General features: G+C 33.0%; 2 pseudogenes; one reads left to right on the top strand and one right to left on the bottom strand.

Moving 5' to 3' along the window:
• Positions 1-288: 288 nt before the first annotated feature.
• LOC140974946 (xyloglucan O-acetyltransferase 1-like) lies at positions 289-3,298 on the top strand (annotated as a pseudogene).
• Positions 3,299-3,693: 395 nt separating this feature from the next.
• On the bottom strand, positions 3,694-6,324 carry LOC140974732 (probable serine/threonine-protein kinase PBL28; annotated as a pseudogene).
• Positions 6,325-13,490: the final 7,166 nt, after the last annotated feature.

Raw genomic sequence — 13,490 nt, 5'->3', positions numbered from 1 at the left:
TCTAATTTTAAGTTTTAAGTTTATATATTGACAGCTCAGTTTGCATTATTTAAACAACTTGATCAATATAAATTATATTTAATCACAATTTTAAATTTTTTTGTATAAGAAATTGAATATTTATACTATTTCTTTTGCATAATTTTGAAACCATTAAAATTATAGAAGTATATGTTAAATTTAATTTATTCAAATTGGAGCTAAAAAACAGTGGGTTTAACCTGCAATTTATACCAAGATAGAATACTTTTTTTAATGTTGGGCCTAACCCGTTTAGCGTAAAGGCCAATGATTTTGGGCCTTAACCTGGAAGTATTTTTTTCAACCAGCCCAATTGACATTATATATTTCTATTTTTACCTCGATCTCTTGTACTAGAGATGAAACTGTGACACAAATTTTTTGTGTCGTTAACGATACCAATTGACAAAAACAAAAGATGAAAATATGACTTCTAATCTAAACGACGTGGATTCCCGATTTGGCGTTGGTTCTAGCCTCCTCGGATCATGATGTCAATAAATAAACTAATTAAACAAAATTAAGAAACAACAAAAAATCGATTCACAAACGACATGAAATTATTTCTGCTATTTCGAAATCAAAGTTATTCATATATCATACATTATTCGTCATCTTATCGTACGAACTAAATAGAGTTGTAAGTTTATTTTAATTTAGTTATACAGAAAAAGATTATTTATCGTTTATTTTTCTTAAAAAATAAATTATTTGAATTGAAGAGCAACTGCTTAATTCACGAGCATACCCACAAATTAAATTTTGTGATAATCATAATTAATAAATNTATCTTTTATTTTTTAACGAAAAGCAATAAGTATTGCTAATAGTACAATTCCAAAATTTTAACTATATAAAAATACAAAACACCGTGTGTTTCAATTGTTCATCCGTAGAGAAAAATATTGCTTCCCACTAATCTATCTTTCCAATAATTACACTTTGTTGCAATCCTTGAAAATTGAATATGCATCAATGACTTTAACTCTGATACAAATTATTGGACCATTCGCTTAGCGATTCACCAAAAATCTGTAATAAGTTGTAATGATTGGTCCAATAATTGATATCAGAATTAATGACATAGTCGGATATTCTGTTTTCAGACATTGCAACTAGTGCAATCATTAAGAGGATGATTATTAGGAAGCAATATATTTCCCTACCGATGAACAACTTAACATGATGTTTAGATTTTTGTAAACTTAAAATTTTATAATTGTACAATTATCAATAGCTATTCCTTTTGGTAAGCGATAAATGTTTGATCCTACCATGTATTCTAAACACAATATTTCAATTGCTCATCGATAAAGAATATATTGCTACTTAATAATCATGTTCTTAATAATTGAACTCGTTGCATTGCAATCCTTGAAATTAAATATTCAACAACGACTTTTCCTCTGATATCAATGTTGTACCGATCATTTGACGTTTTACCAAAAAACTATAATAAATTTTAATAGTGTAACTTCAATATTTTAGCCGTCTAAACTTCAAGTTCTGATCGTCCTCAGAATAACTATTGCTTCTTAATATATATAATCGGTACCAAATAATGATGGATATATAGAAATTGATTTTGAATTTGAATATACGTTAAATAAATGGAGCTCTCATATCGTTATTACGTGCTAGCATGTCATAATATCTTACTATATTATTAAGAATGTGACTTTTATATTAATTAATTTTGGTTGGTTGATATGACAATTCTTATTATAAAATGCTCTTACTTTTTATTAATTAATTACAATTTATTTTATGTATATCTTAATCTAGATAAAAGGAAAAATTTGCTCCAATTGAGAAGATTGTCTACCCAAATCTTAATAAGTTGACAAATATTTTTACTAATTAATTGTTTTTAAAACTCACAATGCGCACCTAATCACCACTAGTTACTAACTAACAATACGAGGGCATGACTGCGTGTGTTATGATTTTGAAAATCAATAATATTAATTTTTGCTAAGTCCATTCAAAGAACAAATGCCTTCCAATTTCTTGAAAAGATTTTTGCCCTATATTGTTTATGGCCTCACCCCATTTTCCTTTATTTTTTTTTTTTAATTGATTCACAACTTCGTGAAATGAGATTTTCAGGAATCTATAGTCTTTTTTGTTGTTGATATTTGTTTTATGCATAATGTCCGATTTATATATGTTGCTTTCTTGCAGAAGTTTTGGCCAAAAATGTCACATTTCAAGAATTATATTATGTGACTACGCAAATGGGAGAAGGATCCAAATAAATTGGACCCTTTGTACAATGTCACCGCATGTGAAACAATCAAGTATCGCAAAAACTGCATGCTTTTTGGCAGGCCAGACAAGGATTATCTTCATTGGAAATGGAAGCCAAGACACCGCAAACTCCCAAGATTTGACCCCCAAGACTTTCCTTAAACTACTCGAGAACAAACATATGGCCTTTTAGGAGACTCCATTGCAAGGAACCAATTGGAGTCACTCCTCTGCATGGTCTGCACCGCTGCAATACCCCAACTTTTCTATACAGATGAGGGAGAGAACAAGTTCAGAAAGTACGTGGAACTTGCCAGATCAAAGCATCAATATCTCAACATACTGGTCGCTGTTTCTGGTAAAAGGGATTGAGAAAAACACAGAAAATAACTTCAACACCCTTTTCTTGAATTCATTGGACGAGAGCTGGGCAGCAGATTTGGACCATATAGATATGCTTGTTTTATCTATTGGACATTGGTATTTACATCCTGCAGTCTATTACTATGGCTAGGTTGCCACTACTGTAAAAACTATTCTGAGATTGAGATCTATGATGTTTTTGGCAAGGTATTAAACACAACATTCAAAGAAGTGATCAAGAAGAGAAGGGCTTCAAAGAAATCCCATTCATGTGTTTTTGGTAACATTTTCACGTCACCATTTTGAAGGGGAATGGAATAAATTTGTTGCTTGCCCCAAGATTCAACCTTCTGGGGAAAATGAGGTGGTTCTTGAAGGAATGAATGCAGAAATGAGGAGAATTGGGTTGGAGGAAGTTAAAGAAGCAAAGTTAAAGGCTAAAAAATATGGAAATAATGTTATATTTGAGGCTTTGGATATTAGCAAGTTGACTTTGTTAAGGCCAGATGGGCATCCTGGACCTTATATGAACCCCTTCCCATTTGCTAATGGAGTAACTGAACTTGTGCAGAATGATTGTGTACATTGGTGTTTGCCTTGGGCAATTGATACATGGAATGAAATAGTTTTAGAAATGATCAAGACCAGGCCTAACGGTGGCTAGCGGAGGAAGTCACTGTTTTCTTCAAGTTAAAAAAGATTCAAATTTTGTATGTACTTATCTCAAGTTCGCCCCTGGTGGAACATTTAATTTACATTACTTGATTAGATTTTTGAATCTGCTTTTGATCCAGAGGTTGGAAAGCGAATACAAGAGAGAAAAATGGGGTCTTTTACCAGTTTGTGTTCGAGATTTGAGTGAAGGTGTTGGGAGTAGTAAGGCATCATCTTATCTGGAAAACACGTTTTTTCCCACAAATTGTGTTTTAGTTGATGATTCAGCATAATAAACAACTAACAAGTTTATCATCTTAGTTGATTTTCACATGCATTTTATATATGTCATACATTTAACTGTTAAGAGTGTTAGCTGGTACTGAAGTTATGAAGCAATAAATATTCAATTCTCTACACAAGAACATTCATCTCCCGAACACTTAAAATTGCTGAAACATTACAATCATATTTAGCATGTATGATATGTTGATCTTTTATTCACTTTGACACTGTAATATGAATTCAAGAATCGGAGAATAACAACTATGTTTTTTGCCACATATATACCGTTTGAACAGAACAATTTTTATGTCATTCTAAGTGTATGCATTGCCATCCCAAGTCCTTTAGAATTAGTGTACCTAATAACTTGAAGTTCCTTTACACATTCTGACATCGAGGGCCGTTCTTTACTATCTGACCGGACACATCTCGATGCTAGATTCGCAGACATGGCTATCGACTCCATTGTGTATGATCCCCGTTCCATTTCTTTCTTGATCACCTTCTTCAGCTTCTTCTTGTCATTCAAAATGTGTCTAACCTGTGAAAGTTTCAAGCATATGAATTGTAATTTGGTAATGCTTGTTATAATTTCAATTGGTTTCTGAACATTCTAAATTGATCCTCAGAAAGTCGCGTTTCTGAAGTACCTTTAGTACCAAGTTTTGGTCACTTGGTCCTTGGTTCAGGTCTACTGCCCTCCTTCCTGTCAAAAGCTCAAGTAGAACGACTCCAAACGCGTATACATCACTTTGTAAAGTGAGTTTTCCTGTCTGTTTCAAAGGTTTATTTATACACGTCCATAGCTCAGTCTCTCTCGCCATTTTGTAAATTGAAGTTAGAATTAGACCTTCTATTCTTAGTTTCTAATTCCCATCCAAAGACATTAAAAACGGAAAAATAAAAGCTCTTTTTTTAAGTTATTAGATGAACTCCAAGTTAGACAGGGAACCCAAAAATCTTTAACATTCTTCCTTAAAAAAATATAGTAAAATTTTTGATCTCGGAGTTAATCACTTGAAAATCTTGGTCCTCTTCATGTTCTTGCAACAGAAAATGATAGAAGTGATCTTATTTTCTTGAAACTTGAAAGCATATCATACCAATGTATACTCTGGATCAAAATAGCCGAAAGTACAGAGCACTCTAGCCGTCACACATATTTCTTGTCCCTCTGGCATCAGCTTTGCTAGCCCAAAATCTGATATCTGCACTCATCCATGCAAAAACAAACACAAACCTAGTAAAATCAACTCCAATTTTGTAATTTTTCACTTTAAGAATGGATGAAACAGTTGATGAACAGGGCTAGTTGACGGTTCAAATGAAAAAGGTTTCGTGGATTCGCTCCTATCTAGGCTTGTAAATAACAGATTCTTACCTTTGCTTCATAGTTACTGTCAAGAAGAATGTTGGTGGATTTGAAGTCTCTGTGGACAATAGGAATCCCAACAGCAGAACTTGAATGCAGGTATTCAAGTCCTCTAGCAGCTCCGATAGCCACTTTCAACCTTACTGACCAATCCATCTTCACTTCTCCTCTCCCTAAAATCCCATGATCAAATCATTTCAAATATTTTGCTAATTTTAAGATCATATCTACTATTTTACTGCCTGAATATTTGTCGCACGTCCCATAATACGACAGTTTAGAAACAATATGTTCGAAAAACAAAAGTAGAAGACAAACCATTCAAGTGATCTTGCAGGTTCCCTTTGTTCATATATTCATAAACAAGGAACCTATGCTTCCCCATCTGCACAATACCCTATTAATGTCACAAGATTTGGATGGTCTAATCTGCTCAAAATATCAACTTCTACCCGAAATTCTCGCTCCCCTTCTGCTTCTTTGAATCGTGGCAGCTCCATTTTCTTGATTGCTACAACCTTGTAGATCAACAAATTTTTTCATCATCAATTCGAGGCAAGAATTTAACACCAAAGAGAACAAGAAATTCGTGCTAAAACATACCTCTCCAGATCGCAGTGTTCCTTTGTATACTCGACCAAATCCACCCTTTCCTAATGAATTTTCATCGCTAAAAGAAGAAGTTGCCTCTGCCATTTCTCTGAGAGTAAAAACAGATGAAGCGTGCCTTTTCGCTGGCGGATTCCCACATTCATTTTTCCTGTACTCCAGTTGCTTATAAATCCCTGCAAATCAAGAATTTTATTCCAAACCAAGATAAAAAACTTGTATCAACATAAAAAACTTCTTTGGAAATCGGGAACTGAAACATACAGGGATTGATCTGATCTTCAGACTTTCTTCTCCTACGCTTGCTCCAAGCAGAGACTAAACCAATCAAAGACATTGTTGTAACTGATTTTCTCAACGAAAAATGAATTTATCACGCCATTTTTCTAGAAATTTTCGGAGTTATTTCAAGAAAATAAGTATACTTCGAACTCTAAACTCACCAAACAGTATACAAAAATCAAAAGGAAACGCAGTTGATAAGAAAATACAATGTATATGCAGGACTAAAATTGGTTTATAGCGTATAAACCAGACATTATAGTACTATAACCATATAAAGTACGAGAATATATTCCTAGGAAGAGTACGTATAAAGCAAAATGAGACGTTAGCTTCGTAAAAATATACCAAGCAATAACATCCTCCAACAACCAAGATTTCTCACTTGAAGAAAAAGATAACGCAACTATTGTATTGGCATCATTACTTGCTTAACTTTGAGAGAGAAGTCATGGGCTGGGGTGGACTCAGGATTTTCAATCGAACGACCTATTGCTATATTATTTAAGGTACGACTCCTTTTTGGCCAAAAAATTTCCAAAAATTTATACATGTTCTTTAGAAGCTGGCTGGGTCAGGGTGGGCTGCTGGCCTATGTTTTGATAAGAAAAGACACCCTGCTGTTTCTTGTGACAGAATTTTCGTGTTAGAAATGTTTTGTGTATTGGAAAATAACTTTGTGGTTGAAGGGTTGTTTTCATTGACTCTTAACCATAGATTTTTGGTTGCTTTGTGAATTTTGTTACCATATGTATGCTCTTGAGCATGAAAGTTGTCTCGATGTCCCGCCGGTCACAAGCATGTCGCACCGAAAGACAAGTTAGACATGGAAGATACCGTCGCCGTCGCCGTCCTCGTCCTCGTCGATAAGTATGTATAGATTGTGACCGTTTCTTTAAATCTCTCTGTATTTCACTTGTATCATAACCTTGTTTTTTGTAAGTTTTATTTGTTGCTTTTAGTTTGGTTCGAGTAATTTTCACTTTGATTCTTTGTTTTGCCATGTGATCTCACTTTATGCATTATATTTGTAGGTAATTCACATGGCGGTAGTAAATTGTGGGGCTGCAATATTTTAGGGAAAAAAGAGCATATGGGATGAAATTTTACGAAATATTAAGTGATTTATTATATGTTTAAACTCACTTTTTGTTACGTATGTTTAGGAATATGGCTTTGATTAACATATTCAAAAAAAAAAAATTGGTTCACGCCATTTTGATCCCATTCACAAGGTTAAAATGGACTCCTTAACATTTTTAATTTAAATTTACAACCATGGTACTCTACAATGTCAATGTTTTGCTTAAAATTAATTATATATTTCCAATCACATATATATATATATATATTCGAAAAGAGTAAAACTTTAACATATATAAAATGGTGATTATAAATTTTCAAGCATCGAATTCAAATTCTCATTCAAAATATTTAGAACATTATAAATTTTGGTGATTTAACAAAGCTGCTGATCCAAAGGATAATTACAGAGCTTAACTCAACAGAATTTAGAAAAGGAAAACTGGATATTCATAAGAAGAAGTTCTCTAAGGAACTCAACTGAATACAGAGCCAGACTGATAAGATTATTATAACCAAACTGATTCAAGGAAAACTAATGAAGCCTAATAGGCAGTTTATATAAGTCGATAAGTCAAATCAAATCGAAGCATTATCTGAAGAATCACTATAATCATCAGTGATAAAAGATCAAGAGCCCAATTGAAATAGTTGATAAAGTTTTCTGTACCAACAGTCACCGAATTTTAACAGAATGTCAGATTCATACGCACTTTCAAGATATATAAAAAATGACGATGATATGACAACAACGATATCTGTGTTTGGAAACAGACATATTATTTTGAAAAAGATTAACGTTGCAGATTAAACTATAAATAGATCAGTTGAACAAGCTTTGAAGGTTAGACTGTGACACTCTATCTCCGAACTTTTTGAATTAACTCACCTCCTCCGAAGAAGCTTTCTGCAAGCCAAAGTAAAATGGTCAGAACACGCTGAAGAGTCATTATTTGATCATATTGAGAATCAAATTTGTACTTAGAATTTCTTTGTGAAATCAAGGGCGGAGAGAGAGTTTGGGTCACCTGAGCTACAGCCTGGGTGGCCCGAAAAAATCAAATTATTTTAATATATGAAATTTGGTCCAAATGTAATTTAGCCCAGTGGCCCAATTAACAAAAATAATAAACATGTTCTCACCCCATTAAGAAAATGGGCTTAAATTTGAAGAGCTTAGGTCTTGTGGCTTTTTTGCTCTGCCACTGAAGAGAAGATATTCAATTGTTGAGTGCGGTTGTTTATTTTTAGGTTGCAGTGCCGTTGACGAAGTAAGAGGTAATGTTAAGAACTCGAAACCTTAGAATTAAGGCTGCATCGAGAATTCGAAGTAAGAGGTAATGTTAAGAACTCGAAAACTGATAATTATTTTCAGGTTGCAGTGCCGTTGACTTCAATTGGTGATTAAGGCTGCATCGAGAATTCGAAACCTGAGAATTAAGAGGTAATGTTGCGGTGTGTTCACGAAGTAATTCTGAAAATAGCTTCTTCTTTTTTTACGTATTGTTTAAGAACTTCATGGGTTCCTAAAGCTGCTCAAATTCAAGTTGAATTTGTCATTCTACTGGTGAATGTATATTATGTATTGATTGTGCATTTGTGCTCTCCCTTTTGTGTATTGATTGCATTTTGAAGAAGCCTGGGAATAAAATACGTCCAAATCTAAAATGAAGGTGGTGTTTGCTACTATTTACAACTTGAAAGATTTGAAAATGGCTTCTGAAATGTGTTTGATTATGTTTTACAAATGTGAGCAGGAAATTTAAACCTTGATAGTGTGTATATGAGTATGTTTATTGGGACTGTGTAAATGAGAGAACTATTTTTACAAATATAAGAAGCACATGAAAACACACTAAGAAGAAACACACACTCAAAACCACAAAACACACACAAAATGATATCCCATTATCCAAAATAATGATAATGAATCTATTTGGAACTCAATCATAGTTGTTTAAAAAGTACAGTACGCTTCTTTCGATACATTTTATTATAAGGGCACCCGCATTCGTTATTGTTATAACACCCACCACCTCATCAAAAATCGTAGGGTCCACATGCCACATACACATTACATTAACACATCTATTCTCTTACATTCATTTTAACATTCACACTCATTATTTGTCGGATCCGCTGTCCACTCATTCATCTTATTCTTACTTTAAATTAAATAAATTCAATTTCAAATTTTTTAAGAAATTTAAATTATTATTATTTTATATTAATAATAATATGTTTTTATATATTTAGTACGTAAAATAATTTAATTTTATGAGTGTCATTTATTTAAAATTAATAATTTATTATAAGAAATTATTTTTTAAAAAAAATATTTTTGGAGTGAAGAATAATATGTTTTGATGTTTGAAATAATTTGTGTAGTGTGTGAATATTTATAGATGAATATATTATTTTTTTTTATTAAACTAGCCGTTAACTAACCGTTAATTAGCCGTTAAAAAAATTTTTAATTTTATAAATAAAAACAACCGTTAGTTTTTAATTTAACATTATTTTTAATTTATTTTAATATCCGAATTTATTTTTAAAAAATGAAAATTTGAAATTTAAACCAATACATTAAATAACATTAAATAAGGAAACATCATCACGTGTGTGGGGCCCGCGTTCAGCGACGATTTGTGCAAATCCGTCGCAAATAGCGACGGTTTTTGAAAAACCGTCGCTAAATGACCAATTTTTTAAAAAAAATAAGCGGATAGAGGGGCGTTCAAACATATGAACCCTCCCCTTTACGCCCACTCACAATAGAGAAAGGGTGTTAAATGGGTGTGGTTGCTCTAAGAAAAGGTTAACATTATAGAAGAAAGAGATATTCATTTATTTGATCTTCATTAATTTTTCTTGCAGGTTTATGGAGATATAATATTACATTGTCAATGTTTTGTCGGTTTTGGAATCTTGCTAGTTCAATAACGAAAATATTGAAGATCTTGTTAATGAGAAACTTTTTGAGACTACGATGAACATGTATCATAATTATGATTTTAATTGTTATGGATTATTTTGTTTTTTGTTAAAAAAATTTAGCTCGGGTAGATTTCAAATCCTGGCTCCGTCACTGTGTGAAATCTTTGTAGTTGAGAGTAAGAAGTCTTATTGCTCAAACTGTTTAGATTGGAGTATCCTAAGAGTTTCAGTTATACATTGTTAAGTCCTACTGAAGTGGGTAATTTCAAATTATTTGTAATTATCAAAATCTTTTAGTGCAATCATTCCGAAAAGAAAAAGGGGTGACGTAGTTGGTATTGAAATCTCCGAACATCCAGAAACAACTTTGTGCCTATTTAATTTTCAGTTTATCTACCTTTGAGAGATAAAAGCAAAGTATACAAATAAATTGAACATTTGTTTTCTTATTTTTACCGGATCAGATGGGTCACCTATTACCAAATCATGTGGATGATTTTTATTCCATCTGTAGTTTGGATTTGTCAAACTGTTCTGTGTAACTGGTTCAGTTTGCAACTGACCAGTCTCTTTTGCTTCAGTTGGAATGACTTCAGAAAATCATCCTCCAAATTGATATTTATTAGGCGATTTGTTAGCTCAATTGGATCAGTTGGATTTTCAATTAGTACAGTTTCATCAAAAATAACATGCATTGATTCTTCAACATTAAATGTACGCTTATTAAACACTCTATAAGCTTTACTAACTGACGAATAACCAAAAAATATACCCTCATCAGATTTAATATCAAAAGCAGTCAGGTGATTTTTACCATTATTATGAATGAAGTATTTACACCCAAATATTTTAAAGTATGAGACAACATTTTTCTTTCCTTGCCAGATCTCATAAGGTGTTTTCGAATGATTCTTATTAATCAATTATCTGTTTTGAGTGTAACACGTCGTGTTAACTGCTTCTACATAAAACCTTTGAGAAATACCAGAATTAGCAAGCATAGTTCTAGCTGCCTCCTTGAGAGTACGATTTCTACGTTCAGGTACACCATTCTGTTGTGGTGTTCTTGCAGCTGAGAACTCATGTCTGATTCCCAAATTTTCAAGAAACTGAGAGAGAGTTTGGTTGACAAATTCAGTTCCACGATCGATTCTTATTCTGTGAATCCCAACTGACCATTCATTTAATAGTCTTTTGAAAAGTTTGATCAACTGTGTAGCAGTTTGGTCTTTTTATCTTAGAAAAACTATCAAAGTAAATCATCAACAATCACCAAAGTATATTTCATTCCCCCTAATCTCATGACTGGTATTGGACCGAATAAGTCCATATGCATGAGTTCTAAGCATCGGGTAGAAGATTTAATTCATTTGTTTTTAAAAAAAATCTCACTTGCTTCCCAAACTGACAAGATGGACATATTTTTTCTTTTGAAAACTCAATTTTTGACAGACCAGTTACCGTCTCTTAGTTACTCAGACGTGCAATGATTTCAAAGTTCAAATGGTTCAACCTCTTATGCCATAACCTGTTTTTAGATAGATTCGAAGCTACAAGACAAACTGATTCATTAGATTACTCGAACTGACTTTATATGTGTTTCCAAATATATTTCCTATCATAATAATGTTACCAGTTACGTTTTTAATAGTGCAAGCATGCTTATTAAACTCAACTGAATAGTTATGATTTTTCTGCATGTTCGGAGACTTCAAATATTTTTACACCATCCCTTCTATCTCAAGGATATGTTTTCACTAAAAGACTTGGATTAATACAACAAGATTTAATAACTCACTTCAATTTGAACTTAAACACTGCCAAATCGAAATTCTTAGCTTCTTCTAAACTTATCAGTTAAGAAATGAATTGCTCAAATAGTATCTTGACTGCTATGAATAAATCAATGAAGTGTGAGCTTGAAATTGTGATTTGCAAACTAGATGTGAGCTTTAAAATAAATCGAAACTGACTTGATAACCGAGTGTTCTTGTGTAGTTGTGTAGCTGATATTCTCCTGAAAGCGTATCTTGTCCACAACTGAACTCCTTAACTATTTATGGACTTCGATTCCATAATATTGAATGCATTTAAGAATATTGTCCATTGAATCGTATTTTTGTCAATGTAGACATTTTTCTGACAATAGTATGATGCATCAGACTGTTGTGCGCCTACTGATTTGCTCAAGTACGGAATGTCTGTTTGTGATATGAATCTAGCCGAACATGACATGCTAATGTTTGGAATGAGGAGATTCCACAACAAGAAAATATGTCTTCAACAACACTCAAAATATAATGGTTTTATTGGAATAAACCGTTGTGTTTTTACTTTTAACAACGATTTTAACAAAAACCGTTGTGGATTAGCGTGTTTTTTTGGACAAACGACAACGGTTTTGGTTAAAACCGTTGTCGATTAGCGTGTTTTTTGGACAAATGACCGTTGTGGATTAGCGTGTTTTTTGGACAAACAACAACAATTTTAGCTAACCATTGTTGATTAGCGTGTTTTTTTGGAGAAACGACAACGGTTTTAGGGAACCGTTGTTAATTAGCAACGGTTTTACTTAACCTGTCGAAAATTTTAAAATAGCGACGGTGTAAGAATCAACCGTCACTAATAGCGACTGTTTTCTTAACCGTCGCTATTAGCGAAAGTTTTACCAAAAATCATCGTAAATTGTCTATAAATATCCGCATTACCAGTTCATTTTCCTCCACACCTCTTCACATCTACAATAATTTTTCTCTCTTAAACGATTTAAGTTTCAATTTAAGATAAGTTTTTTTGCTTCAATTCTTTGTAAATTTCTATGTGTTATTTAAGATCATGAATATTGTTAACTTAGTCATATTGTAAGTTTTTCTGGTAGATTTATTACATTATTAAAGTAATTTTTTTTATTTTACTGAAAATATTAACGACAGATTATGTCTAAACCGTCACTAAAATTAGCAACATGTTTTGACTAAACCGTCACTAATTAGCGACGGCTTTCTCAAAAATCGTCGCTAATTTTAGCGACGGGTTTTGACTCAGCCGTCGCTAATTTCATAAACCGTCGTATTAACGACGGTTATTTATGATAGCTGCGACAACGGTTTAAAACCGTTGTCGTTGAACACACTTTCAACAACAATGCCAATTACAACAGTTTTAAATGACCTACGACAACGGATAGCGTTTTTGTTGTAGTGTTCAAGGAAGCATTGCATGGACTCATGAGCAATCGAGAAGAGCTTGCAAGCAAGACGCCAAATCTCGAAGGGTTCTTGATGCATGGAAGTGAGTTTGCGGGCCATAGGATCGTTGTTCAAGTGTTAAATGTTGAGGAACACAGAAACCTTCGCGCTAGGGCGGTCAAATATTACCGGCCCAGCACCAAAGTCATTGTCTAGATGGCGAGCTCCAGAACAATCGACGCTAGGGCGGTCAAGTTTTGCCACCCCAACGCGTCGCCTGCGGGAATATATTCTTATTTCCTAGTTTAGAGTCCAAATTAATTAGGCAGCTTGATTTTTTATATCTTTTTATTTGTAAATAATATATACACGAAATTTGATCATTGTAAACAATTATTGAAGATAGAATATAATTGATTGAGTTTTTCTCTCAAATTCAAAGCTTG

Source organism: Primulina huaijiensis, chromosome 4, assembly GCF_012295235.1.
Source record: "Primulina huaijiensis isolate GDHJ02 chromosome 4, ASM1229523v2, whole genome shotgun sequence".
NCBI lineage: Eukaryota > Viridiplantae > Streptophyta > Magnoliopsida > Lamiales > Gesneriaceae > Primulina > Primulina huaijiensis.
This window is presented reverse-complemented; position numbering and strand designations above follow the sequence as displayed.